Consider the following 27,121-nt stretch of genomic DNA (forward strand, 5'->3'; position numbering starts at 1 on the left):
GTTTATTTGGAAGCTGTAGGGAGGTGGGTGCCATTTTTGTTGTACTCAGTTTTCTCCTGTTTTGAGGCCAGGAAGGAAGCTAGAGTATTATTGTGCTATTTCTTTTCTTTTCTTTGTAGCTTAAGAGTTTTACTACTTCAGTTTTGTTTGTTTGTTTGTTTGTTATTTTGGCCTTGCCCTCTCCTGAAGCCATTGCTTCCCTTTTCGTGTTTATTCACAATACCTTGTCCTTATTCCTTTTACTATACATAAAGACCTTAAGTAATTTGTTTGATTGTGGCGCTGTGGCAGGGCTCAGATTAATGCTCTTTAAACGTTTAATCTATGTTGCATCCGTTTATACCCCAATACTTTATTCTCTCTCATAGAGAAAATGACTACATCTCATTTGACATTGAATTCTTTCCATCTTGAGAATATTTTTGGTTTAGGACAGTGAAAAGCAGCACACTGGAGATTGTAGTTCTCTTTCATCATCTCGTGTTCGAGATCCACCTATGGGAAGGGCATCCGTACCTGACCTCTGCAGAAGCATCCAATTGCACCAAGTCTGGCTAGACAGACAGAAGCGCGTGTCCTATGCTCGGTAAGGTCCCGCCCCTTACCTAAGGGCATATAACAATCTGCAGCGCTGCTGCTCCTCAGTTGACATTAAGCTTCTCGCGACCTCTGTTTTGTACTCAGCTCGGTTGAAATTAGAGTTTTTCACTCACCCGTCTACAGGAGGATACATCGCACAGATCAGCCTCCGCCTGACGTGATTAACCTTTTTTCAGCCAACTTAGCTGTTTATTGTTTATTGCAAGCGCCCAAGCTCGCTCTAAACTACCACCAGGCTGCCCGCCTTTCTCTCTCCTGCTCCACGCAAGGATTTTTCGGAGTTTTCGAACATTTATGGCATTTTCTAAGCCCTACGGCCTCCTCTGGGGGCAGCCTATTGCGTGCCTGCCGGCCGCGTGCGGTGCCCTCATCGCAGCCAAGGATTCCCATCCTTTATGTGTTGTGTGCATGGGTCTCAAACATGCGGAGGAGGCTCTAGAGTTTCCGAAAACTGTAGCCACTGCCTGGCGTTGCCTAAAAAACTCCGCGCCCGAGGCTCAAGGTCGCCGCTACCCAGTGCACCAACCTCGAACTCTCCGACTCCGATGGGGGTAAATGTGATGACGACGCGCTCCTGGTTTCCTCCGGGCGGCCTCGCTCAGCTGGGCTGATCAACACAACCGGAATTTCCTGAGGAGATTCTCTCAGTGGACCCCTCGTTACGCCAATGAGCCGGCTGGTTCTGGTGACTACGACGATCGCGGGCCTTCTTGAAGGTTCGGAGGACGAGGATGCCATCCCGTCTTCTGTGACTCAGGCTAACGCCCCTGCAGCCCTCACCCAGTCTGTCCTCATCGAGGTTTGTGAGCGGCGACGCTCGCCTCAATATCGAATGGCCAGCTTTACAAAGTGCCACTGACCAAGAGAGGGACGTGTATGACGGAAACTCCTGGGACCCCTCCAGGCTCGAGAAAACAACTTCTCCCCATCCTTCCTGCATGCACAAAGCATATGAGGTACTTTTGGGGGACCCGCTGGACCTAAAACACGGTCTCGCGGGCCTTGAAGTAAAGGACATGACGGCCCTTGGGATGGGTGACCCCCCCGCCATCGAGCCCTCTGTCGCCAGACACCTTAATCCATCTCAAGGTGGTCTACTTGCCCCCCCCAAACCTGTTCTCCCGAACAAAATGGACCGGTTTTCTGCCTCTATACACCAGGCCTCTTACAAAGCCTCGGCCTTGGCCGTCAGAGCCCTCAATGTCTCCTCTCTTCTGTCTGCATACCAGGCTGAACTCCTGGTCGATATGAGGGGTAATGGGCCGGTTGGCTGTACACATTCATGTCACCGAGCATGCATTAACATTCCTGCTGGGTGTTGTCTTTACTGGGTGCTGCTGGGCTGATATTTATGTTTGTGCCACTAACATGTTTCTTCAGCTCTGCCAGTACACAGTCCTCACTTGTGTGCTTCAGGGTTGCCATGTGTGTAATTACGGGACGTGTCAAGCACCGCCTCCTTGGGGCTGACCGTTCCCTTTTCTGGCTTGCAGGACCTCACTGTGAGTGTATTGGGCAATCGGGGAGCTGTCCATGTCTCCCATAGGTGGATCTCGAACACGAGATGATGAAAGAGAACAATAGGTTACTCACGTAACCCGGTTCTCTGAAACATCGAGTGGAGAGATCCACCAGCTTGCCCCGCTTGCTGCACGAGGCGAATATTCTTACTGAGGAGCAGCAGCGCGTGCAGATTGTTATATGCCCTTAGGTAAGGGGCGGACCTTACCGAGCATAGGACACGCGCTTCTGTCTGTCTAGCCAGACTTGGTGCAATTGGATGCTTCTGCAGAGGTCAGGTACGGATGCCCTTCCCATAGGTGGATCTCTCCACTCGATGTTTCAGAGAACCGGGGTTACGTGAGTAACCTATTGTTTTCCTGAAGTTTCTCTGTAAAGTTGTGTGCAAACAGTCCGAACATGAGACTTCTGAAATACATGCTAACCAGCTGAACATTGCTGATTCTCACACACCTTGTGTGTTTAATGGAAGATGTCGTGTTGTGTCGTCACATTCAGTAATTTCACTTCTGCTTATTTGATGAAGCTATATTTGAGCACATGACATTACACAGCAGATCTGATCTGAATGTCACTGTAACGTATTCAATGGAAAGGAGGAGGCGAGAACCGGCTTTTCAATATAAATAATAGTTTTAATGATAAACTTAAAAGACGACATAAACACACACATGACGGACATGTCCGCTAACGATCTCTCTCTCTCTCGCACGGCCCTCCGCAGTTGGCCTTTAAACCTCAGGGAGGCATAATTAGCCTAATACGGGACCGGGCGCGCAGGATCACGACCCGACCCCGCCCTCCACCCTGCCACAGTCACTAAAGCTGGAAAGACTTTTGTTCTGTTCTCTGTAGTTTATTTCTGTGTCACTAGGTGCTGCATCTGGTTTTACTCAGTTGATGCTGATATCTGCTGATGACAGCTGTCTTAAATCTGTCAATCATCTTTTCAATCATTTATAGAAGTTTGTCTGTAAGTATCAAAGTGTTTATGAGACGTTTATCTTCATCTTATGTTTGATATTGATGACGTTATTTAAGGTTAAGTTTGATGTTTAGAAAGTTGTTTATTTTTTTCCTTCATCTGTACTTGTCTTTATGATTGTATCATACTGTAGATCTCACTTTACCCTAAAGCTGTTTCACATGTTTATACTTGAGATAATCCAGTCTGTTCTCATTTCTCCTCAGTGTTTTTATACTGTAGTGTTGTGCAGCATATCAGAAATATCTATCAGTGTATTTTATTAAAGCATTGAAATCCTCTGACCTCTTGACCTTCCCTGTGTCTGTCTGTCCACTGAGATCCTTTGTGGAGTCCATGACATCATCTGAACAGTCCACTGAACACCTGTCAACAAACGGGACATCATCTATATTTGTGGCGTGTTTATTTGTTCAATACTGACACATATTTGTTTTTATTTGTCCTCTAGAATATTCCATTAGAAATGAATCAATGAGGTTCAATTGCAGACTGTCAGCTTTTATGACATGTTAAACACCAGCATAAAGAGAAAACATCAGAAGACTCAACAGAAGAAAACAAAGCAACGTTTCAAGTCAATAGAAGAAATAACATTTCAGTGCCAAAGAAACTGAACACATACTGACAATTCAGATAAAAGAGCAAAAGTCTCAGTATCTGTTTGTTCTGCTGTGATTAATACTTAGATATCTGTTAGATGTCTTACTGTAGCTGATAGTTTGAAAGGTTTATTATTGTTGTCTTGTGAGTTTTGGTTTGTTTAACAGCAGTTCAGAACTCACCTGTCAAGAACTGTTGATGTTCCTCTTTACTGACTAGAATATCACCTACAAAATACTTCACAATGAATTTATTGAATGTTTCAGACGATTCAGTGGAACAAAAACTGTCAAACTTTCTCTCTGTTTCTCTCGTCGTGTAATTTCCTGCTCTTGTCACCCAAATGAATCATGGCACACTTTACTCAGTCATAAAACCAGTCTCTGATTACACTGTTTTTACAGCCATCTGCAATGATTTACCAACAGTCTTAAAACTCTGAGTGTCATAAAACACGTTTGATTTGATGCAATCATCAGTAGATCTATTTATTTTATACAAGTAATTTAGTAAGTCATTTTTATTTCTATAGTTTCTAGAACAGATGTCTCAAAGTGCTTAACATTCACAATATAAAACCAAAGAAGCATAAAAAAGACAAATGAGATAAAAGCAGTTTTAAACAAGTGGGTTTTTAGCTGCTTTTTAAAAATGGATCCACAGATCTTAAATCCAAAGGGAGAGCATTCCACAATTTGGGAGCCACAACCTCAAAGGTGCATCACCTTTAGTCTTTAGTCTAGAGAGAGGAACAGCTAACAAGACCTGTTCTGAAGATCTCAGATTCCTGCAGGAGTTATGAGGTTGCATCAACTCTTTTATATAAGCAGGAGCTTGACCATGCAATGCTCTAAACACCATCACAAGAATTTACTGGGAGCCAATGTAAAGAAATTAAAATTGGTGTTACATGTGATCTCTTTGATGACTTTGAAGCACTTGTAATAGTTTCAAGGTTGTAGCATTAAGACAAGTAAAAAGAGAATTGCAATAATCAAGGCGAGAGGAAATGAACGCATGTATAATCATCTCCATTTCTACTGTGGACACAATTGGTCTTAGTTTAGCAACATTTCTCTACTGATAAAAACAACAAGAGAATTTACATGCTGATTGAGACTCAAGGTCTGTCCCATATAAACACCCAAATTTCGAAGGCTTAACAAAATGAGATAAAGGACCAAGAGTTTCCATCAGCTTTGGGAGAACACCAGCAGGAGCAGAGACAAGAACTTCTGTTTTTTCTGCATTTAACTGCAAGTTGTTTTCAGCCATCCAATGTTTTATAGAGTTTATGCAATTTATAATAATAGACAATTTAGTTATTTCATAAGGCTTCAAATAAATATATAGTTGAATATCATCTGCATAACAGTGATAACATACTCCCGGAAATGTACTTCTTAATTGCCCTAAAGGCAACAAATATAGCGCAAAAAGCCAAAACAGAGCCCTGGGGAACACCACAGGACACAGATGTTGTTGATGAGATCCACCTCATGGCTGTTCCAGAGACACCAACACCTTTTCTAAGCCTTTCAACTAATATACAGTGATCGACAGAGTCAAAAGCAGCTGCAAGATCTAAAAGAATCAGTACAGAACATTTACCTGCATCAGCTTGCATTAACAAATCATCTGAAACTCTAAGGAGAGCAGTTTCAGTCGAGTGCAACCGATGGAGGACAGACTGACATTTCTCAAATACATTATAGGCATCAAAACAGCTGTTAGTTGATTAGCAAACACTTTTTCCAAAACCTTATAACGGTAACTTAGAATTACCCGACTACCACATTGTCACGATCGGCCACCGGAGATCGGGTTCACCTGAGTTTTAATCTCCTCCTTACCCACATACCGGGGCTTGATTAAGGTACAGCTGTTCCTCATTTAGCTCCCTCTACATAAGCCACGCACAGTGACATTCACATTGCGAAGTCTTGTTAGTCCCGGCTACACTACTGAGCGTTATACCCACTAACCTTATTGATCGTTTGCCTACCGACCTTGCTTACCCCTCTGACTACGATTGCCTGCTGCCTACCTACCTGAAACTCTTGCCTGCCTTCTCGTATTGCCACTTGCTGCCAGCCCTGACGTTCTGCCTGCCTCACCACGCACTCTGCCTATCTACGATTGCCCAGCTTCCCCATTGCCTGACCATTGCCTGTCTATTTCTCTGAGTTCAATAAATACTGCTGATGGATCCCAACTTACCTGAGTCTGTGTTACACACATGATGAGTTTAGATTAAAGGGCAAGTCAAATAAAATAAGATTATGATCTGAGACACAAAGGTCCTCAGATAAACAGAGTTAATATGTAAACCAAAGATAAAGACAAGATCTAGAATATTCCCTTTTATATGAGTGTGTTCAGAAACATGTTGAGTAAGATTCAAAGATTCAGTGATATTCATAAAGTTAAGAGCAAATTTATCAGAGACTTCATCAATATGAATATTAAAAAGAATCACAACACTAGAAAACTGAAGAATAGATGACAAAAAAATCTCTGAAATCATCTAAAAAAAAATCATTGTTTGTGTCAGTAAATAACGGCAGATTAAACTAGTAGTTTGAAAGGTTTATTATTGTTGTCTTGTGAGTTTTGGTTTGTTTAGCTGCAGTTCAGTACTCACCTGTCAAGAACTGTTGATGTTCCTCTTTACTGACTAGAATATCACCTACAAAATACTTCACAATGAATTTATTGATTGTTTCAGACAATTCAGTGGAACAAAAACTGCCGAACTTTCTCTCTGTTTCTCTCGTCGTGTAATTTTCTGCTCTTGTCACAAAATTGATCCTGTTTTAACAGTTTCACTTTCACCTGTCACCTGAGGAGGAGGAGTCTGAAAGAGACAAACAACATTTAAAGGTGCAGCAAGTGTTTCATGCTCTTAAAGGGATAGTTGCAAAATAGCAAAATGAAAAATCTGTCATCATTTTCTCAGCCTCATGTTGTTCTATACCGCTTTAGTGCTGGGTGATATGTAAAAAATATTTGAATGATAATCGCATTTAAAATATCGTGATATCGGATTATATGGTGAACCCCCCTGCTGAGTGTCAGTGAATAATTTAGCTTTAAAAATTACATTAATTTATCGAAACACAAAAAACTTAAAAAGTCATTTCTAAATTCAAATTACACTTTAAATTAAACAAAAAAGTAATTAAAATAGCGATGTGATAAAAAAAAATCTTATATATAAGCACCTCCCCAAATCCAAACATTTACCGTCTCCATTTGCCATCACGCAAGTATCACGACAGGTGAACAATGACTTATAACCTACAAGCAATCGCACACTTCCTGTTGGAAAATGGTCACTAGAAAGTTTTAAACGATCATGTGTTGGTGAATGGTGAGATTCCTGACCCCTGCCGTAGCAGAAAACGTCTCGGGTTACATGTGTAACACTTGTTCCCTGAAAAAAGCGGAACGAGATGTTGCACTGCTAAGCGCTACGGGGGACAGCTTTAGCTGTGAGCCGAGCTGAATAATGTGTGGAACACGTCAATGAACATTGACCGGAATTTATAGCCTCGGCTGATGTAATCATTAGATGCACCTGCGGCCAGGCTATAAATGGATACGTCACCAGGTGTCGTCAGATACTTCTTTTTGAAGAGCAGTCCTGGGACGTCCCAGTGCGGCAAAGCAGCGCAACATCTCGTTCCGCTTTTATCAGGGAACAAGGGTTACACATGTAACCCGAGGCGTTCCCTTACAAAAAGCTTCACTACGATGTTGCGCTGCTAAGCGCTACAGGGAACGCAATACCCACGCCGCCGCACTTGGGGCTGTCCGGACCCCTACGGTTGTGCAAAGTACTCACAAAAACGCGAGAGGTCTCAGACATGAGCTTCAGATGTCGACTCAAGGGCATAAGAGCCCGGAGTAGCATAAACATCTAAACCATCCAATTTTGATGAATGTGTGCGGAGAGGACCAGCCTGCCGCAGCACAAACTTGTTCAGGCATGAGCTGAGATGTTGACTCAAGGGCATAAGAGCCCGGAGTAGCAAAGCATCTAACCCATAAAGTTCGATGAATTTGTGCGAAGAGAACCTTGTCGCAACACAAACTTGTCATAAAAACTGATGAATGTTAGCGGAGAGGACCAGCCTGCCGCATCACAAACTTGTTCAGGCATGAGCTGAGATGTCGACTCAAGGGCATAAGAGCATGGAGTAGCAAAGCATCTAACCCATAAAGTTCGATGAATGTGTGCGAAGAGAACCCTATCGCACCAGAAACTTGTCATAAAAACTGATGAATGTGAGCGGAGAGGACCAGCCTGCCGCATCACAAACTTGTTCAGGTATGAGCTGAGATGTCGACTCAAGGGCATAAGAGCCCGGAGTGCAGAACATCCAAACTAAAAAGGTCCAATGAATGTGTGCGGAGAGGACAACCTGCCACATCACAAACTTGTTTAGGCATGGGCTGAGATGTCGACTCAAGGACATAAGAGTCCGGAGTAGCAAAGCATCTAGCCAATAAAGTTCGATGAATGTGTGCGAAGAGAACCCTATCGCAACACAAACTTGCTGTAGAGGGAGACCTCTAGCCAAGGTTTTAGAGGAGGAGAGCCCTCTGGTAGAGTGCGCCCTGAAACCTACTGGCGAAGCTTGACCGCGCACCTCGTAGGCCCGGGCAATAATGAGGATGCCTCTTTGAGGACACACCGCCCACCAAGCCGTGGCAAACCGCAGTGGCCACATAGAACCTGGCAGTGGCGGGGCAAGTGCCCGCTGACAGTTCTTTCTACAGAAAATCCAGAACTGAAGCAAACTGGCAGTTAGCTGGTTCTGTAATAAGAACTTTAGTAGAAGGAAACGCATGCAGGCGCATTTGCGTTACTACGTTCAGCCCCTCCCAAGGGGGAGGGGGGGGACTCGGGGAGAAGTAGAGGAGACATTGCGCTATCAACAGAGGCGATGAGGTCCTCTTCTGCCCTGTAAAATCTAAAAAAACCCTGTGAACTTCATTTGGTACCCTTAGGGGCCAGACATGAAAGGTTTCAAAATTCGGGCCAAGGATGAGAAGGTCCTCCCTGTTCGGAATCGCCCAAGGTGAGCCGTCGAGGAGAGGAATTAGCTCCGAGAAACATATCCTGTTCGGCCAGCGCGGCGCCATTAATAGGAGGCAAGACCCTTGCTGGTGAACAACGTCAAGACTCCCGGGAGCAGAGAAACCGGGGAAAGAAATACATACAGACGCATTCTGGGTCATGTATGTGTCTTAACGTCCAGACCCAAGGGGGCTGGGTGATTTCAGGGAGAAGTAGAGGAGACATTGCGCTATCCATAGAGGCGAAGAGGTCCTCTTCTGCCCTAAGATCTCACCCTAACTTGTTCCAAGTGGAAAAAGCCTTGCATTTAAAAAGGTCTCGATAACCTCAGGAGAAAGCCCTGTGTCCCTCAGTTGGTACCCTTAGGGGCCAAACATGAAAGATTCCACAATTCGGGGCAGGGATGAAATATTGCCCTGTGCCTGAGATAGAAGATCCTTCCTGTTCGGAATCGCCCAAGGCGAGCCGTCGAGGGAAGAGATTAGCTCCGAGAACCAAGCCCTGTTCGGCCAGCGCGGTGCTATCAGTAAGAGGCAAAAACCCTTTCTGGCGAACTCTGGGCAACTACTACCTTAGGGTGGAGTTCTTAACTCCCCCGTTGGTATTTCCTGTCTGGACCGTAAATCTGCTCCCGTATACGGGCATCCAGGGATATAACTGACCTGAGTGACAGGAGCTTACCCTGGGCCCTAAGGAGAATCTGACATGTCAGAAATACAGCTGACAAGAACGTGGGTCTCCTTGAAGATTTATGTAAGAGGCTACCGCTGTATTGTCCACCGCACCAAGACATGGCAGCCTCAGGAGGAGGTATTTCAGGGCCAGAAATACAGCCATCAACCCGAGACAGTGACTGTGACAACCGAGCTGACGACCCTCCTATCCCCTTAAGCTGGACGACCACTTAAGGCCGCTACCCCGCCCGTCAGGGAGGCGTCTGTCGTTAGCAGTCTGCGACAACAAGACGCACCTAGAGTGGGACCCAAGGCAGAAAACCTGGGTCTGAACCACATAGAAAGGGAACGAAGCCTGAGGCGCGTAACCCTATTTAGCCCAGGAGTTTTGGCCCTTGGAAGAAATCCCCTGGCTTTTGGCCACAACAAAAACGGCTCAGGGTGATCTGAATGGACTCAATCCTAGCGGGAGACAGTTGTGCCCGCATTGTGATTGAACTCCATACGATGCCCCGATAGACAGTGTTCTGAGTGGGAGAGAGGACGCTTTTCCTGGCGTTGAGCCTCAACCCCAGAGAAACAGATGAGCTAAGACTATGTCCCTGTGCTGAACTGCCAGTTCCTGGAACTGCGCTAGGATCAGCCAGTCGTCTACGTAATTCAGAATGCAGATGCCCCGGAGTCGCAAGGAGCCAGCGCTACATCATGCATTGTGAATGTGCGGGTAAAAAGGGCTAGGCTGAGTGAAAGAACCTGACCCTGGAAGCAAGGGCGTGTCTAGAGCATTTTCAGTGGGGGTGCCATGCTGGGGCACTGCCTCCAAACGGGGTGGCCGCCAGTGACCAAAAAAAAATGCTAAATTCTACAGTATATTACGTAAATCCTATTGATTTTATTATTTTTTTAACTTGAATAAAGTTACTTGTAAACAAATGTAGTAATAAAGCAAATTTTTCATTAATTTAGTTTTTTGTCATCCCAGTATATATCCATTAAGTTAAATTTGAGAGCCAGTGTTTATTATTTTTAGTGTTTTCATAAAACTAAGAAGTTTATAAAATAAAAGCAATTTTAATAATGAGCAATTTTAAAAACCCAGAAGCAGAAACAATGTCAACTATTTTCTTTTAATTAGTTTGGCCATTACAATATACAGTAGTTTTATTCACAATCTCTTTCAAATAATAATAAAAAAATTAAAACATTCTCCCCAATGTAATAATTCAAATTGTTTGGCCAAAACATCATAGTGTTTCATTCAACATTTCTTTCAGATTAATTTACAAAAAAGCTGAGTAACACAGAGTTAAAGTTTTAGCACTGTAACAGTTCAAATGAAAACACCACAGTTTAAAAATAAAATATGGAACCATTACATTGTGCTCTGCTAATATATTAAAGAACAGTCTTTAGTTTAGAAACAATAAAAACAGTCGAAAAAGAAAGAAGGCAGACCTCAACTAAAACAGCTGGATTCTTCTGTTTCGGTGGTGACTGGCAAGCTCACCAGTATTATTTATAATGGTTGCAGAGTTATTATCTATATTGTTTAAAAATATGTAAGGAACCCTTAATTGGACTGCTATTGTTCTACTGGTCAGCAGGTGGCGCCTCTCACCTGACTCCTGCTGAACACACCACTCATTATGCCTGATGTATCACACCTGTGACTTGGAACACGAGAGACCCGGGTTCAATCCCCACCTAGAACAGCCTCGTTACAGCAAGACTGAACCATAACATGAATCCAGCGGAGGAGAGTTCACCGCCCTCTAATGTGGATCGCATTCTCTCTGCCATATCAGTAAAAGCTGCAGCCATTCAGCAACATGAGCAGATTCTTTCTGAGATTCTTCAACGTTTAAATCTGCAGACTCCAGTCCCTTCAGCTGAAGAGTCTCAGCCGGCACATGGTAATCCTTCTCAAGCAGTGGTAGTTTCCCTGTCAGAACCCAAATTACCAGCATCAGAACGATTTGATGGCAGTCCTGAGAGGTGTCGTGGATTCCTCACCCAATGCACCCTAGTATTTCAACTACAACCTGGCAGCTTCCCCACAGAGAGCAGCAAGGTTGCTTACATCATTACCCTTCTTACTGGCAAGGCTTTAGACTGGGCCTCGGCTTTGTGGGACCAACATGCACCACTCACTGCAAACAGTGGCAGCTTCATTGCTGAAATGAAGAAAGTCTTCCACCATCCAGCTAGTACAGGTGATTTGGAGTACCGTTTGCTTCAACTCTCTCAAGGCACTCGAAGTGTGGCGGAGTTTGCCATTGAGTTTCGTACCCTAGCTTCAGAGAGTGGATGGGACCAGCGAGCCTTGAGGGCCACATTCCACCAGGCCTTGGCTCCGGAACTCAAGGATGAGCTAGCATTTAGAGACCCTTCTCCGGATTTGGAATCCCTAATCGAGGTGGCTATCCGAGTAGATCATCGTCTCCGAGAACGACAACAGGAACGACATTGGGAGGCCAGTGTGTATCGTCCTCAGGTATCTTCCAATACTGTTGAACCACTCTGGAAACCCAGTGATCTGGAGGAACCCATGCAGCTGGGTAGAACCAGATTAACCCAGACAGAAAAGGATCGACGGATGAGGGAGCGACGCTGTCTGTACTGTGGAAAGTCTGGCCATTTCCGATCCAACTTTCCTGAACTGTTGGGAAAAGCCAGTTCTCGTCCAGGAAAGAGGGAACTGGAACGAGAGTAGACATCTTCCCTCATCCTGCGACCTCTGGAGTTACGATCCAAGCCACTATCTTCCACAACAACCAGAATCACCAGCTAGGTGCTTTCATCGACTCTGGGGCTGCGGGAAACTTTTTGGATGTAGATATAGCCAGACGTTTGGGCATTCCATCTGTGCCCCTACAGAAACCTCTAACCATCACAGCTCTTGACGGCAGGCCTCTGGGGTCGGGACAGGTTAGTCATTGCACTTCGCTTATTCAGTTTGAAATTGGGGGTCACAAGGAACTAATACAGTTTTTTCTCATCCAGTCACCAGAAATCCCCTTAGTTCTTGGATTTCCATGGCTAACTTGTCACAACCCAAATATTGACTGGTCAAGAGGTGTAGTTAAAGGTTGGGGAACTAACTGTTGTGTTTCTGCTCTTTCCTTTTGCCGTTCTACTGAGATACTGGAGGTATATCCAGGACCATTGTCGAAATTCTCCAGGAGGCCTGCCAACCTCAATCCAGACATGTCTAGCACTCAAGGGCTACCTTTTTCTCAGTTCAAGTCTGCCACCGGGAAGTGCCCAGCCTTTCATTCTGAGCCGTCTCAAGTTCCCCAGGCCACAGATGCACTTCATCTTCCCATTTCGAAGACCCAGAGTATTAGGCCTCCAATGTTTCCCCCTGAACTTTCTAGAGTTCCTCCAGAGTATGCTGATCTCAAAGAAGTCTTCAGCAAGTCCCGAGCCACATCCCTTCCTCCGCACAGACCATATGACTGTGACATAGACTTGGTTCCTGCAGCATCTCCACCACGAGGTAGGCTTTACTCTCTCTCTGCCCCGGAGAGGGCTGCTATGGAGAGGTACCTCAAGGAAGCTTTGGATAGTGGTTTTATTCATACTTCGACTTCACCTGCTGGAGCTGGGTTTTTCTTTGTTGAGAAGAAGGATGGTGACCTCAGGCCTTGCATCAACTACTGGGGTCTTAACCGCATCACCATTAAGAATCGTTACCCCCTGCCCCTGATGACATCTGCTTTTGAGATCCTGCAAGGTGCCACCATATTCACTAAATTAGATCTCCAAAATGCCTACCACCTGGTCAGGATTCGAGAGGGGGATGAGTGGAAGACGGCTTTCAACACCCTGACACGCCACTATGAGTACAGAGTTATGCCCTTTGGCCTGGTCAATGCCCCAGCCGTCTTCCAGGCATTGATTAATGATGTCTTGCGGGAGATGTTGAACAAGTTCGTTTTTATCTACCTCGATGATATTTTCTCATGCAACTACCAAGAACACGTTCAACATGTTCGACAGGTCCTGTCCCAGTTACTTAAACACAGTCTCTTTGTCAAGCTAGAGAAGAGCGAATTTCATGTGTCTTCAACCCCATTTCTTGGCTTCATCGTTTCCAAGGGCATCCTCCAGATGGATCCTGGCAAGGTGCGTGCAGTGCAGGAATGGCCTCAGCCTAACTCTGTGAAGCAGGTACAATGTTTTCTTGGCTTCGCCAACTTTTATAGGAGGTTTATAAGAAGCTTCAGCTCTGTTGCAGAACCTCTCTCCGCACTCACCAAGAAGTCTGCCCGACCATTCTTGTGGACTGAGAAGGCCAATCAAGCTTTTAACAAGCTCAAAAGACTCTTTACGTCTGCCCCTATCTTAACCCTTCCAGACTCAGAGTTGCCCTTTGTGGTGGAGGTTGACGCTTCTGATGTGGGGGTAGAGGCAGTCTTGTCCCAAAGAGCCAGGGTTGACAACAAGCTTCACCCATGTGCTTATCTGTCCCGTTGACTAACTGCAGCAGAGAAGAATTACGATATTGGAAACCGAGAGCTGTTGGCTGTTAAGGTGGCATTGGAGGAGTGGAGACATTGGTTGGAAGGGGCCAAACATCCATTCCTCATCTGGACAGACCACAGAAACCTTACCTATATTCGGGAGGCCAAGAGACTGAGTTCCCGCCAAGCACGCTGGGCTCTGTTTTTTAATCGGTTTGACTTTGTTCTTTCTTACCGCCCAGGTTCCAAGAATTCAAAACCAGATGCACTTTCGAGGCAGTTTGACCCCCCAGAAGAGGAGACCAGACCAGAGCCCATCCTACCCACCTCTAGAATAGTAGCAACTGTCCAGTGGGGCATTGAGGCTGCCATTAAGAAGGCCCAACGGCAGCAGGCGGATCCAGGTAATGGTCCACCTGGATGTCTTTTTGTACCTAACCGACTACGTTCTGATGTGTTGCAGTGGGCACATGCCTCCCTCCCCTCCAGTCACCCTGGGGCTACTAGAACTTGCAGGCTCATCCAGAGGAGGTTTTGGTGGCCAAAGTTGCAAAGAGATGTCCGGGGCTTTGTTGCCGCTTGCACTGTGTGTGCCCAGAACAAGGAGCCCAGAACCCACCCTCAAGGACTACTTCATCCTCTACCCATCCCTAAGCATCCTTGGTCGCACATATCTCTGGACTATGTCACAGGTCTGCCCAGATCCCAAGGTAATACAGTCATTCTTGTGGTGGTGGATAGATTTTCCAAGGCCTGTCACCTCCTACCTTTACCCAAACTTCCCACAGCCAGCCAGACTGCAGAGCTCCTAATGCAGCACGTGTTCAGGATTCACGGCTTCCCCCAGGATATCGTCTCCGATAGAGGTTCTCAGTTCACCTCCCGGTTCTGGAAGGCATTTGGCCGCCTCATTGGATCTGACATCAGTCTGTCATCTGGTTTTCACCCCCAATCTAACGGGCAGACAGAGAGGGTGAATCAGGAGATAGAGAATGTGTTCCTGCTGCTGCTCAAATCGTTCGCCGTTGTCAACGGACTTGGAAGAAGGCCCGGGCAGCCTTACTGAAAGCCTCTCAACAACAACAAAGGCAAGCGAACCGGCGGCGGAGGCTGGGACCTATGCTTCGTCCGGGTCAGAGGGTGTGGCTCGCAACCAGAGATCTGCCTCTGCGGGTGGAATCTCCCAAACTGGCTCCACGTTATATTGGACCTTTTAAGATCCTCTGGAAGATAAATGCAGTAGCTTACCGTCTACATCTGCCCAGGTCCATGAGAATTCACCCAACGTTTCATGTCTCTCGGTTAAAGCCTGTTGTTTGTTCTTCTCTGTCCCCAGCTCGCAGAGCTACCCCAGCTGCCCGCATCATCGACGGACAACCAGCTCACACTGTGTGTAGGCTGGTGGATTCCCGTCAGGTCCGTGGAAAAGTGCAGTATTTGGTTGACTGGGAGGGTTGCGGTCCAGAGGAGCGCTCATGGGTGCCTGCTCGAGACATTCTGGACCCTACACTCATTACGGATTTTCACAGAACCCAAAGACTCCACAAGGTGAACGTCAGGAGCCGTTCTTAGAGGGGGGACTCCTGTAAGGAACCCTTAACTGGACTGCTATTGTTCTACTGGTCAGCAGGTGGCGCCTCTCATCTGACTCCTGCTGAACACACCACTCATTATGCCTGATGTATCACACCTGTGTATTGCCCTATTTAAGTGTGTTTGTGCCATGCTTTATTGTTCAGTCTTGAGCCTATGTTACCTGCTGCAAGCTAGTCTGTGTAAAGTCTATGTTTATTTCATTGGACCCTTGTGTCTATCTTTCTTTTCACTGTTTCTTGGAAGCCCGGCTTCCTTTGTTTTGTTGATCTTTTATCAGTAAAGATTTTCTTTTGCTGAAGACCTACGTCTCCTTGCCTTTTGACCACCTCTGCTATTGGATTCATTTATTGGGGAGTTAGCTCAAGCCTCGTTACAAAATAATGGTATTGAAGGTCTTTCAGTGTTGGATAGACATATACTTATAAGTCAGTTTGCTGACGATACAACATTGTTTCTAAAGAATGAATATCAAATTCCATTAGCTTTACATTCTATTAACCAGTTTTCTAAAGCTTCGGGCTACATTTAAACCTAAACAAATGTGTAATGTTAACACTGCACGAGTTTCCTTTGCAGTCATTATCTAATATACAAATTAAAAGGGAAGTTAAATATTTGGGGATTATTATTTCTAAAGATAAAGATGTTATGGAGAATAAAAATGTGTTGAATAACATAGATAAATGTAAGTCAATATTGAATAGATGGCTGCAGAGGGATCTTACAATATTTGGAAGTGTTCTTTTATCTCAAATGGATAGTTTGTCCAGACTCATCTATCCAGCCTTCTCCTTGCCCATATCGACACTAATGATTAAATTAATAAATAAGGTGAATTTTAAATTTATTTGGAGAAATAAGTGTCAGTACATTAGAAAGGAGGACATAATTAAAAAATATGAAGACAGTGGGGTGAATGCTATCGATTTTGACATTATGAATGGTGTTTTGAAATTGAAATGGTTAAAATCTTTCATTCAAAATAGCCACTCCTTTTGGTTTATTGTCTCCAATGCTATCTTTAACAAACTGGGGGGAATACACTTTCTGTTATGTTGTGAGTGCACCTCGTTACCAGTTAAACTTTCAGCCTTCCATCAGCAAGTGCTGCTCTATTGCAAACTATTGTTCAAACATAACTTCACTCCTCACAACACTCCAGTTTGGAATAGTAGATATATAAAATTTGGCAGAAAATCTGTATATCTTGAGGAATGGATATCTAAAGGTATTTGGGCTATTGCCCATTTCTTGGATGATAATGGAAATTTGTTACTGTATAGAGAGTTTTGTGAGAAATTCCAAGTACAGTGTACCATTAATATTTTTAATAGAATGATTAGAGCTATACCAATTCCGTTAAGATTAATGGTTAAAGAAGACATGTTGTACTCCAAAATCTCCCCAGTACTGAGAATGTCACGATTCCCTTGTTGTCTGCCCTGTGTTTCACTAGTCTTTGTCTCAAACTCCTATTCCCTTTGTAAAAACTACACTTCCCATGATTCCCGGCCCTCATCACTGCCAGCCCTGTGTCATTGTGCTCACCTGATCGTCATTTGTCATCATCATGTCTCCTGTGTATTTAAACCCTGCTGTTTCTCCATTCCCCTGTTGATTGTTGATGTTTGTGGACGCCTGTTTCTGTGCTCATTCTATGTTTCTCCTGCCTGTGCAACCTTTCTATGTTTTCCGTGTTTTTGTTTTATTTCCCCATTGCAGGTATTTCCTTTGTTTCTGTTTTCACGTTTTTTCAATAAAACCTGCAAATAGATCCTCACTCCACGTCTGCCTTCATCTTATCCGTAACAGAGACAGCTCTCCTTAGAAGGTTATGATTTTTGTGATAAAAAATGTACAAATAGAGTCATTAGAATTTTTTTTTACAGGCTTATTACCCAAACCCAATTAGACAGGAATACCTGCTTAAAGATTTTGATAAGGTTGAAATAAAAATAATTAGGAAAAATGATTTGTCTTTTCCTCTCCCTCCTAAAGCTAAGGAGGTGAACTGCAAAATTTTAAATGAGATTTATCCTACTAAAGAATTTTTAAGATTGAAATTTAATTTTGATGTGAATAATTGTGTTTTTTGTGAAACAAATATTGAAAATCTAGAGCATGTCTTCTTTGATTGTGATCTGGTGCAACCCTTTTCGAGTGAGGTGCAGAATTGGTTAAGGTCTAGGAGGGTTGAACTCCCACCTCTCACGTGGAAGTTAATTAGGTTTGGTGTTTGTCTGGAAAACAAAGATTGTGATTTTGTTATAATTTCTTGTTATGTTTTGGAAAGTTTTTCATTCATAAATGCAGATGGTTTAAATCTAAACCCAACTTTAATCACTGGATGAATGAGGTTAAGCTCTTGTGCAAATCTTTAAAATTTGTTAAAAATCAGAAAGCCCTTAAACTGATTTCTCTTTTGGATACGTTTAAATTAATTTAAAAAGTCCCTTTTTATTTATTTTTTCATTTTATTTATTTTAGTTTTTTTTCTATTTAATTATTGGTTTGTTCATAGGGCCCTATCTTGCACCCGGCGCAAATGACTTTGTACACTGACGCATGTATCATTCCTATTTTGCACAGGCGCAAAGCGGGATTTTCCCTCCACAGACGCACGTCGGTAAACTAGGAAATTAACTTGCGCTCCCTGGGCGGGTCGGCGCAAAAAGGAGGCGTGTTTCGGCGCAAACATTCCCTAGTGCTATTTTGCAGTTCCAGAAAACACTTCCGCCACTGACCAGAAAAAACCTAGTCTAAAGTCAGTGGCGCGTTGCGCATTGTTCATAATGCTATTTTAAGCGCGCATGCTTGGCCATAATGTAGCGGGTGCACAACGCGCATACACTTTGATTCTCTCATCAACACAGATGCAGCAGTTTTTATTTTTGCAAATCATACATTATAACAAGGAAAAATATTAACACATGAGGGAAATCATTGTGTTGTCCATGAAGATGTAAAAAAATGCGTCAACCAAGGGATTCAATCCACATACAAGTCATTTGCGATGCTAATAGTAAAATCACCCATGTCTTTGCGAATTATCCAGGCTCGAGTCACGACTCATTTATACTAGCAAACTCTGCCATTCCTGCCATCTTCGAGGGGAATCCCCCGTCGTATGGGTGGCTATTAGGGGACAACGGGTATCCGTTAAAGACATGGCTGATGACACCATTTTTGATGCCAGCAACAATGAGTGAATACGGTTTAATCGAAACACACACAAACACGCTGTGTCAGTGTAATTGAACGAACGTTCGGCATACTGAAAATGCGCTTCAGGTGTTTGGATAGGTCAGGAGACACTTTACAGTACAGTCCTCAAAAAGTTGCAGCATTCTTTGTGGCATGTTGTGTTTTACACAACATTTCCATAAATCAAGGTTGTGTTGTTGACATAGATGAGGAAACATTAGAGGACTTAAGGAGACGTGATGGTGAACTGCATGTGCCGATGCCACTTAACCAAATGCCCCAGCAGCACGGGACAGGAGAGCTTATTTGGCAGAAGAGCTGCTGCGTCATCTACAGTGAGGTAAAGCAAATTAATCTCGGTCTAATGTTCGACTACATTTCAAAAATATAACCATGCATATATTCGTGATTCAGAAAGAACGAGTCCAAAACATCCGAAAGTATTTATTTGTGACATTTCTTTATTTACATTTGTCAAAATGAAAAATCAAAATCAAACAGTAATTGATAAAAAAAAGAAAAGAAAACACAAACGGAAAATTAGGTTGAAAAGATTTAAACAGAATAAATTTAATTATTTTTCCCTCCTCTGATAGTAGCCTAATGCAGCGCGCGCCTGGTAAATCCCTCATAATAATAACAATCCGCCATGCAACATGCGCACCTGTTCTTAAAGGGTATGTTGGGTGACGCTCTGATTGGTTTATTTCACGTTACGCCCAAACCACACCTATGAATAATGAAGCTATTTCAGACCAACCCCTTTTAAACTTGCGTGGGGCGCAAGAGTCATTTATCCCGCCGGTTAAATAGCAACAGTGCCCAAGACCCGCCCACAATGTTACTTGCGTTACTTGGGCCCAGAGTGTGTTTTCTGTTCTTTGTACTAGCTATGCTTAACCTATGGCTGAACAATTGAGGTTATATTCAGAGATTTGTTGATGTACCTTGTTTGTTTGTGTTGTTAAAGGATAATAAAATTTTAAAAAAGTATGTCGAAACAATTTACGGCAATTGGCCCCCTGGCCACCCCGTAGACCCGCCCCTGCCTGGAAGACTTCGCCCCCGGAAGTGAACCTCAGGAACTTTCCATGTTGTGGCAGAACTTCTAAATGAAGTATAGAAGTGCGTCATAAGATCGATGGTGACCAGCCAAACGAGTTGTAGGGCTTGAGACACGACCGTCTTGACAGGCATCATCTTGGACTTGAACACCCACGGGTAGTTCAAGCTTTAAGATCTAAGCCAGACTCCACCCCTCACCCTCCATGGGAAACGGGAAGTATTTAGTGTAATAACCTAACTCTCTCTCTGGAAGGGGAAACATACCATGGCCCCTTTAACCAGGAGATTGAGGTTTTTTTGTTTTTTTTACAAAAAAGAAATCCGGTTACTGGTAGTGAGAACACGCCGTTGAAACACGGAAAGCGGCGAGAGAATTAAATCCTGACGCCCTTATAAGACCCACAGAAAAGAATATATCCGGCAGAAGTTTCCACGCTGCCAGGATCTCTGAGATGGGTATTATATTTTAACACTTCCTGTTGAGGGGTTGTAGGGTGTTTAGCGTCCTGAATAAAATGCAGGAACAGCGAAAACACCCAATTTTGACGGAAGCCTCTGCAACCCGAAACACCAAGAGGTGGCGGGAATGGAGGGGCTTCGAGGGGTACCGGGAGGGGTGAAGTGAAACACGCGCCCCGTCCCGAGGGGAGCTACCCCCTGATCTAGGCGCAAGACCGTCAGGGTTTTCTCTTACTAGAATTTATAGTCCTGAGGTCTTGCTTCGGGGGCTGGCGAGGGCGGCGAGATTGTCCCCAATCCCTGGGAGGAGGAGCATGACTCGCCACGCTTTGCTTTTGAGCCTCCCTTCAGTCAGGACCGAGGTGGGTCTGAGGCTTGCTCGTCAAGCGCAGAACCCACACTCAGGTCGTCCAGGAGGTCAGCCTGGTACGCCTGAAAAACAGCATAGTGTGCAGAGCAGCACCAGCCTGACCTGCTGCTTGATAAGCCCTTCCCACTAAAGTGGAGGTTGTCCTACAAGGCTTTGAGGGGAGAGAGGGCTTCTTAAGTGACAATGCCGAGCCCGGCGAGAGATAGCCCGCAAGCGTCTCTTCGACCGGCGGCATCACTGAATACCCCCGTGCCTCAGCACCCACGATAGTCGAATATAATGACGTCGAGGGTATGTGAACACGGGAAGAAAATATATATATATTTTTATATATATATATATATATATATATATATATATATATTTTTTTTTTTTTATTTATTATTTTTTTTTTAGGGGTTCTCCATGAGCGAAAAGCTCTTCATGGAGGTTATCAAAGAAAGGAAGGGACCCATGAGGCGTTCCCTTTCTTAGACTGGAAGATAAAATCTATCCCCTAATTTGGAGTGTTTGGGGTCTCTTTTTGCGTGGCCAGTCCAATCTGGCAACCGCACGAGTAACAACATCGAGCAATTCCTCCGTAGATTTTTTATCGCGGACGGAAAGCTCGGAGGCGGAAGAGAATCGCGATCCACCTCATGATCCGAAGAAGCGTCGGAACGCGCTCGAGATCATGTGAAGGACCAGCTGGGTTTGGGGAGAGAGTGAGAGAAAGGGATCAACCCGTCTCTTGCTCCTCAGCCAAATCCATGCACGAGCCCCACGAACGATCTTTTCGTGAGTGCTGACTCCGGAAGCAAGCGAGGCGAGCACGAAGCACTCTGCCTGTTAAAGCAAATCTCAGTGCTCGCACCCGCCCTGCTGCAACGCGAGAGCAGCGTGCTCTTACCCCCAAACAAACAGCAAAAACTGATGTGTGCCGTCTTCAGCTATAGAGCGAGAAGAGGGAACACGCACCGTTTGCGGCTTTCAGTCATTCTCTCTTTTTTTTTTTTTTAGAAATATATATATATAATATTTTCTAAACAGAAGAGAAAAATAGAACAATGTTCACTGCACACTGCCTAACTCATTCTATCTTCTAACAGAGGAAAGAAAGTTTTGACAGGGTGTGTGAAACACACAGAAACAGAATTGCTCTGAAAAAAGAGTTTCTGACGACACCTGGTGACGTATCCATTTATAGCCTGGCCTCAGGTGCATCTAATGATTACATCAGCCGAGGCTATAAATTCCGGTCAATGTTCATTGACGTGTTCCACACATTATTCAGCTCGGCTCACAGCTAAAGCTGTCCCCGTAGCGCTTAGCAGCGCAACATCGTAGTGAAGCTTTTTGTAAAGGGAACAGTACTTGAGCAAACACCAATAAATAAACTGCACATTAATAATCATATTCCTATAAGACATTGTTGAGATCTCTTCTGAAACTCTGTTTCAAATATTATTAGAGATAATAGTCTTGTTTCCTGGGTAGGTCAATGGGAATTCTTTAAATAAAAACTTCGTCAACTATCTATTTCTTACAGTAAACAACTAAATAGATGTTATATTTTAGAAGAGATCTCTCATTAAAGAAATAAATGAATTTTCAAATTCAGTTTGACAGAGAATGATACAGCACGATTATTATCTCTGCAATCACAATTAGATTAAATGTATATGAGAAAAGTCAGAGGGGCACACATTAGATCAAGAGATAAATGATGGAAAAAGGGGAAAATTCAGCTTATTTTTGTAGGTTAGAGGAAAAGCGTCAGTAAAAAAACATTATTAAAACTTGAATCATTAATGGTGTCGAATGTTCTGATGCAAAATTAATAGCAAAAGAAATCGCCATCTTTTATCAGAACCTGTACTCGTCCTCTTCATTCATTTTAGATCCGAATTCCCTTTTTGAAGAAATTGGTGAATTTGTCCCTCAAATAGATGAACAATTGAAAATGACGTGATGCAGAGTTCACAATTGAAGAGCTTGATTCTGCGGTCATGTGTTTGTCATCAGATAAATCACCTGGTCCAGATGGTTTTACGTCACATTTGTATCGTCATTTTTGGGGTTTATTAAGGGAATTTCTTTTTGCAAATTTTCAGGAAATATCTAATAATTCGGTTCTATCTCAATGAGACAAGATTAATCACACTTATTCCCAAACCGGGGAAGGACCCTAGACTGTTGGACAATTTACGACCTATTACTTTGTTAAATAATGACTATAAACTATGAACCCATATATTTAACAATCACTTGAGACTTGGTTTATCTAAAGTTATTGGGGAGACACAAACTGGATTTATTAGAGGCCGATTTATACATAATAATATTCGACTGGTTTTAGACCTGCTATAACAAAGAAACAGAAGATGGGGTTAATTTATTTTTAGATTTCTATAAAGCATTTGAGATGCTGGATCATTCTTTTATTTTAAAATGTTTACAAATGTATGGGTTTGGTGAGCATGTTGGTAAGATTATTCAGTTGTTCTATACAGATACATTAGCTCAGATGCCTTACAGGCTCTTCACCTAGATTTGACATGAAAAGAGGGGTTAAACAAGACTGCCCCATCTCAGCTCATTATTTATTATGGCTACAGAGATGTTGGCCATCCTTATAAAAAACTCAAATATTGAAAGACTAAATGTGGTTGGACATCAAATTGTGAGTCATTTGGCGGACGACACAACTTTATTTTTAAAAGCTCTTGATCAGATTCTCAAAGCAATTGAAATAATTCATTATTTTCCCCAAATGTTCAGGTTTAAAACTTAATATTGATAAAAGTGAAATTATCACAATACATGAATGCTCCCTTGAAGCAATATATAATATCCCAATCAAATCCAGTGTGGAATATTTATGCACATTTCCAAGGATGAAGCTGTTAAGGAGAAACAAAACATCTGGAATAGAAGGAATGAATGCAAATTTAGACTCGATGTATGGATGCAAAGGGATTGATCGATTTTTGGAAGGATTTATTGAACTAAAATGGAGAGTCTTGCCAGGTGTATTTACCTGCATCTTGCCTCTCTATTTCCAATAGAGCTATTAAGACTATTAATCAAATGAATGTTCATTTTAATGGAAAAAGCGTGTACATTACATTAAGAGAGCACAACTTACTCAAGATTACGAGAATGGTGGATTACAAGCCTTTGATTGTCAGTGTATAAATGGCATGTTGAAGATTAATGTCACGAACCCCGCTCCTCTGCCCCATCCCCGCTTCCTCGAGCACGCACACATGCACTCCGCGAGCATGCTCGCTTCCCGCTCTCAGCCAGAATATTATGACCACCTGCACTCGTCCCAATCACCACGTCATTGTTTACACCTGCACTCGTCACTATATATATCACACGCATTCGTTTCTCCAGGGTTGGTTATTTGTTTAGTTTCCCGTACCTATGCCCCCGCTAGTCTAGTTTTGCCCCTGCTAGTTTCGTCTAGTTCCGACCCCCCTGTGATTTGATTACCTCTAGCTTGCCAACTCCCTATTCCTCTTGTTCCCCTGTCTTAGTTCCCGCTAGTCTCGTCTAGTTCATCGCCCTCATTGTACTTTGATTCCCCGGCTTCTGACCCTACGCTTCCCTCGACTACTCTCTCTGGATTTACCTTGTTTGTACTTTTATATACGAATAAAGCAGTTTTTCATCTCCATTGTGACTGTCTCGTCTTGTGTGTGTGTGTCCGGGTTACAATTAAATGGTTAATGAAAATAGTTTTTGGTTTAGCATTCCCAAAGGTATTTTTAGGAGATTGGGTGGAATTGATTTCTTATTAAAATGTGACTTTGTTATTTCAAAACTTCCAGTCAAATGATCTTCTTTTCACCAACAGATTTAGCTGGAAGTTATTATATAATCACAACTTTACCCCACATTGGACCCCCATTGGGAATAACAGATTTGTTTTATCCAGATAAATTCTCTATGTATTATTGATTGGCTCGAAAAGGGTTTCTGGTCTGTAGTTCACTTAATGGATGAGGATGGGAATCTGTTCACTTTTAAAGATGTTTGTACTAAATACAACCTATATTGTGAACGAAAGCAATCTGAACGTATTATAAATGCCATTCCAAAAAATGTCTTTCACTTAGTACAAAACCCTTTTGTTCACTCGCTAGATGTCTTATGTGAACTCCCATCCCTTCTCTTTGATGGTAACGACCTCATGACAACACTTCCCAACAAACATATTCCTTCTTCCTTTAATTCTATATTATATCCTACACTTTTATATCGTCATGATATATTACAAGTCCAGTATATTCGTGTTCCAGTGACTCCTAAAGCGAAGGAAACTCACTTTCAAATATTTAATGGTATTTATCCTTCAAGTTAACTTTTAAGACTTCGATTTAACTTTGACTACAATACTTGTACTTTTTGTCAAATTGACAGAGACAACTGATCACCTCTTCTTTTATTGTATCCATTCAAATATTTTCTGGGGAAATATGTCCTATTGGTTGGAGACAGAAATCCAATCCCTGCCGACCTTCTCTAGGCCTGTTGTATTTGGAGTGATATTGGATGACAAAAACATTGAATTCTTTATAAACATAATGTTGATTCTGGGTAAATTCTTTATAAATGGAAATGTATAAATAAAAAACGTATTTCTCTGTATTTAAAAGTGATTTATTTTGTAACTATTTTCCATCACTGAAATGTATGAAGACTAAACAAGCCTGCAAACTCCTTAAGATGAGAGAAGACTTTGGTTTATTGGAAGATGAATGAAGAGAGCCCTGTTGTTTATTTCATTGCCATTATAGATGTACATTTTGTTTATGTTCACGTGATTGATTTCGTCTGTCAGTTTTCTTTCGATGAGTTTAAGGATAACAAGTTGAAATTTTGATGCATGTCTAAACATGCATGACAGCTTGTGTATTGACTGCAGTTCACATTAATTGCAAAATGTATGAATCTTGTACAGAACATAATACTTTTTGCGCACTGTCCTCTTCTATTGAATGACGTTGGTTTTGTGTCTCTATGTCCTTTAACAAAAACATTTCACATACCAAGATATTACAAAAAAATAAATAACAATAACTGTTGCACTTTCTCCACGGTCCCTTACTAACCACTGTGACACGAGGAACTTTTTCCGGGGTTATTCACATTGTGATGGATGCTCATAATATCGAGTGGAAATAATGAAAATAAGCATGAAGAATATTATTAGCTTTCCATGTTTTATACTATTTTGGAAAATATTTTCTAAGCCATTTAAGAGTTATCGCTGAATGTGTCTTGAATATCAAAAACAAAACAATCTTAACCTCGCTGTTCAGTTCTGGATCAGTGATTACAGCGTGATTTTAGTGAGGAAGCTCAATAAAAACAGCCCAAACACTTTAGTGATACAAACACAGCCCATCATATTCTGACTTTCATTTTACAACCAGACCATTAACTCTGAACTTTATGTTTTGCAAAGACACAGTTTTTACATTATTTTCCCCAGAGAAACACTCACTCCAGTATGAGTACACCGCCCTTTCCACACCGGACACATTCTCTGGATCTGTGTTCAGTGCTGTTATTGTGTGTGATGATAGACAGATCTCTCACTACAGTCATGAAGAACAAGACTGGAAGAAATCAGAAATCTGGAGAGATGTTCCTGAACTACATGAGACTAGAGACTGGTTTCTACATGAGACTAGAGACTGGTTTCTACATGAGATTAGAGACTGGTTTCTACATCAGGTTAATATTCTGTCAAACTGCACAAACTCCACGTGTTCTGGTGAGTTTAATGGGTTTCTCTGATCAATCATCAGATATGTTATGAAACTGTAATTATCTATAATTTGTGTGAGATTATAATCAATATTTGTGTTGTGATTGTAGAGCTTCATGTACTTCAGAGAAGAGCTGGATGTGATGTGGAGAAACTTCCTGATGGATCAATCAAGAATCTGAAGGGGTTTAATGAGTATCATTATGATGGAGAAGATTTTATTGCCTTTAATTTTAACACAACACAGTGGATCAATAAAAATCCCAAAGCCAAAGAAACAAAACTGAAGTGGGACCATCAAACAATACGAAACCAAATCATCATGGATCAACTCAAGAACTGCATAAACTGGATCTCCACATTTAATAATACTTAAAGAAGTATGTTTCAATCAGTTTTAGTAGTAATAGTAGTTCCCCTTCTGTCGCTCTCTCCACGTTGTGTCGGAGAAGCGACACTAGGGGTCTCTCTTGAGCGCCGATATTCATCTCTGATCTTATTGAAAAGGGCCAATGGGAGTTGGCAGTCAGTATTTGCATACCCCGCCCCCGGACATACGGGTATTTAAGCGGGGCAAATACGGGAGTTCATTCAGAAAATTTCTTCGGAGCCGATGGTCTGTTTGCAGTCTGCTGCGAGTTACACACCACTACGTTCCTGTTCCTCTGACGATCTGCATGCTGTTGGATTTGACGGCGCACAACAGCGGCTTTCTCTTCCTTTGCACG

At 42.9% G+C, this 27,121-nt stretch overlaps 3 protein-coding genes across 8 annotated transcripts in view; 2 read left to right on the forward strand and 1 right to left on the reverse strand.

Annotated features, from left to right (window-relative positions):
• LOC127650623 (NACHT, LRR and PYD domains-containing protein 3-like) overlaps positions 1–27,121 on the reverse strand; it is a 615,184-nt gene that overhangs the window by 419,561 nt on the left and 168,502 nt on the right. The window lies entirely within an intron of this gene.
• The window catches only part of LOC127650622 (NACHT, LRR and PYD domains-containing protein 3-like), a 527,629-nt gene that overhangs the window by 251,470 nt on the left and 249,038 nt on the right, over positions 1–27,121 (forward strand). The gene's annotated exons all lie outside the window — the stretch shown is intronic.
• The window catches only part of LOC127650628 (NACHT, LRR and PYD domains-containing protein 3-like), an 857,046-nt gene that overhangs the window by 245,104 nt on the left and 584,821 nt on the right, over positions 1–27,121 (forward strand). The window lies entirely within an intron of this gene.

This window comes from Xyrauchen texanus, chromosome 10, assembly GCF_025860055.1.
Source record: "Xyrauchen texanus isolate HMW12.3.18 chromosome 10, RBS_HiC_50CHRs, whole genome shotgun sequence".
NCBI lineage: Eukaryota > Metazoa > Chordata > Actinopteri > Cypriniformes > Catostomidae > Xyrauchen > Xyrauchen texanus.